Genomic DNA, 3,905 nt, shown 5'->3' with positions numbered 1-3,905 from the left:
TATGCAAAATGCAAAAGAAGAATTAATATAAAATTCAAAATTCATTATTGATTCATGTTGTATACTTGTATAAATAACTTATTTTTCTTATACTTTTAATTATATTATTATAATATGCAAAAGAAGAATTAATATAAAATTCAAAATTCATTATTGATTCATGTTGTATACTTGTATAAATAACTTATTTTTCTCAAAATATATACTTTTATTTATAGGAAAAATCTATGGTGTGGTTTAGGAGATCCACACACACGTGGATATTACGTGTTTGGCCCACTGTCCTACGTGTAGAAGGAAATATATAAAATGGATTCTCTTAATTATTAAAAAATATTAAGAGTGTAAAGTATGAATTTTAATTTTTTATTGTTTTTTTTTTATATTTATTTTTGGTCCTATTTATAAAATTAATAATAAAAAATTACACTTTTTTTCTTCGATTGTAAAAAAAATTGAGAGAATCCATTCTCTGATTATGACTTGCTGTTCCATTTAAAAAAAAGCAGAAGTTCTCCTTTTATTCTCGATCGGTTTGATGAAATGGTAATTACTAGGGTGCACATGGGTCGGGTGAAGCCGGGTTTGATGTGACCCAGACCCACCCGAAATATACACCGGGTCTATTTATTAGACCCGAACCCGACCCTAGACCCGATGAAACCAATACACTTTCGGGCCACAATTATACTGGGTGAAAATCGAGCCGTTAACATTACATTACGTTGATACCTTCTTGTAAGCTAGCATGTAAAAATATCCAAATTTTCAAGACTCCAACCATTATTTAACATGGAAAAATACACTTAGAAAAATATAACAAGAACCAACCCTTCTTTAAAATTAAAGCATAACCACAATCAATACTAAAGCAAAACCACAATCAATACTAATATTGTCTAATAATACCAAATAATTAAATCAATACAAATAACACAATATTATGCATTAGTCTAAAGTCTTATGCATTCTAAACATAAAACATTAACTTATAGTCTTATAATGACTAATAACACAAAATATTAAGGTTTACAATACTTAAATTCCACATAAGAATAGTCATGATCCATCACTAATAACACAAAATATTAATTGTGTATGATGACCGGGCCACCGGGCCGACTTCGGTGACCCGAGCTATGGCCCGGACCCGACCCGAAATAATGACCGGGTCTATTTTTGAGACCCTTACCCGGCCCGAAACCCGATGAAATCACACCAAATTAGCCCCTAAAGTGTTTGGAACCGGGCCGGGCCTTTGGACCGGGCCGGGTCTGTGCACCCCTAGTAATTACCATGGTTCTGAAAATCAAATCGGACCGGCCAGTTCAACTGGATTAACCGGGAACCGGTCACCTAACCGGTCCGGGTAAGGTCAGAAACCGCCTGGCAAAAAACCGATAAAAAAATCGGTCGAACTGGCGGTTAACCGGTGAACCAGGAGAATCGTCCAGTTTTTTAGCGGTTTTTGGTTTGAAACTTAAAGTGCTAAACGGCGTCGTTTTGAAGGTTAAAAAAAAAAAAGAAATAATAAAGAAAGGCTAAACGCAATGAAGCCCTAATCTCAGTCTCACTCTCACACTCTCACCCAGAACTCCAGAAGGCAGAAGAGAAATCACCCACAGGCTACGATCGAGCAGCCCCTCTTTGCAGTCGCATAGCCACCACCATCACCACCGCATCCCACAGTCACAGCAGCGACGGCGTTGACCACCGCAACCACCACGGCGTCCGGTTTCCTCGCCGAGCACGCCTCCTGTTTTGTCATCGCCGAGCTCCCCTCCTCGTTGGTCGTCACCGAGCTCGCCTCCTCCTTCGTCATCGCCGAGCTCGCCTCTTCCTTCAAGTAGTACCGCCGGTAATACTCCTTCGTCGCCTCCTCCTTCTGCACCCCCCCTCAGCTCTCGTCACTGCCGCAGAGAGAAGCTGAATCTCTCTGCCTTACATCGTTCCGCCGCCGCGAGCTCAGCCGGCCACCACCAACTCTGGGCGGTACTACTTCTGCTCTTCTTCCCCTTTCCATTTCCCAGTCTGTCTCTGCTACATTCCAGGTCCCCTGCCTCATCCCTGCTTCCTGCTCTGTTTCTTTACTTTCTTTTATTAATTCTGTTTTTAATTTTAGTTAGATTGCTGATTAATTCTGTTTGTTAGGATAGATAGATATATATGTTGTTAGGTAGCTAGGTTGTGGTTAGAGGATTCTAGGCCTGATAATTGCTCCGTTCTTGATTATCCAACATGGCTTAACACTGCTTGTTTGCTGAATGATGTTGGTGTGATCATTGTTGTGCTGTTTCTGTTTCATGTGACCTGATTCTACCTGCTGCCCTGCTAAACTGTACTTGTGAAATTAAGTTGATGCTGCCTCTGTACATGCAATCCATGCTTTTCTCATGTTAATTGCAATTTTTGGATTCACGTGCTTATATTTTACTGCTACTTGCTGCCCAAATTTTTAGAAATTGCTCTATTTTTGAACTTGCTACTTAAGAGTTGAACGTGGCACTTTTCAAATTCTTAATATCACTATATTTCTCTTCCTTAATGATCTATGAAGTTGTTTAGTTATAAACTTTGATGTTTGAAGTTGTTTCTGAACCTCTAATATTAAGTTATGGATAACTTATTATGTGAAATAATTTTAAATTTTATTAAGTTAGAAATTATTGAATTTATATATTTAAAATTATTTTTAGGTTTTTTAATAATTTTATTTAATATTTAATTAAACCGGTTGAATCCCGGTTGAACTCCAGTCGAATCAATAAACCATTAAACCAATGACCTCACCAATTTATTGATCGGTCCGATTCTCACAACCTTGGTAATTACTCTACTAACGTAGCATGCTTAATGGAGAGGTGGAATTTAATTTTTTTGGGATAATGGACTAATGATCCACGACAAATGGTAGTGAATGGGTAATGACTTTTTTTTTTTTGTTTAACAATAACGTTTGTTGAGAAAATGTGAATTGTTTATATAAACTGCGTAATTTGTATGAGACGTTTCCTTTAACTATTGTTTGGGACGCTCTTTGTTTGAGACGATCATGGCTTCATGTAGGGCCGTAGGGGTGTGCATGGTCCGGTCAGATTCGAAAATTTCATCCGATCTCGAATATTTTAGGGTCTAATGTGATATGATTTTATTGGATTTAGAGTTGGGTAAGGGTCTCAAAAATAGATTCGGTTATTATTTTAGATTCGGTCCGGACCATGGCTCGGGTCATCTGAAATCGGTCCAGTGGCCCGGTCATCATACACAATTAATATTTTGTGTTATTAGTGATGGATGATAGCTATTTTTATGTGGAATTTAAGTATTGTAAATTTTAATATTTTGTGTTATTAGTTATTATAAGATTATAAGTTAATGTTTTATGTTTAAAATGCATTAAATTTTAGACTAATTAATGCATAATATTGTGTTATTTGTATTGATTTAAATATTTGGTGTTATTAGACAATATTAGTATTGATTATGGTTATGCTTTAATTTTAGAGAAGAGTTGATTCTTGTTATATTTTTCTAAGTAAATTTTACCTTGTCAAAAAATGGTTGGAGTCTTGAAAATTTGGATATTTTTATATACTAGCTTATAAGAAGGTATCAAGGTAATGTAATGTTAACGGCCCGATTTTCATCCGATTTTTATCCGATATAATCGTGGTCCGAAAGTGTATAGGTTTCATCGGGTCTATGGTCGGGTTCGAGTCTAATAAATAGGCCCGATATATATTTTGGGTCGGGTCTGGGCCACATCAAACCCGATTTCACCCGACCATGCACACCCCTAACTTCATGCATCTATATTATTGAGTATAATCCCACTTTTTTTACTCAACAATCATTGAATAATTCATTTTTAATATAATCACAAAAGGATTTTTTATTTTAATATT

The sequence above is a fragment of the Arachis ipaensis genome, chromosome B05, assembly GCF_000816755.2.
Source record: "Arachis ipaensis cultivar K30076 chromosome B05, Araip1.1, whole genome shotgun sequence".
Classification (NCBI taxonomy): Eukaryota; Viridiplantae; Streptophyta; class Magnoliopsida; order Fabales; family Fabaceae; genus Arachis; species Arachis ipaensis.
The sequence above is the reverse complement of the archived record's forward strand: the minus strand, read 5'-3'. Positions refer to the sequence as shown.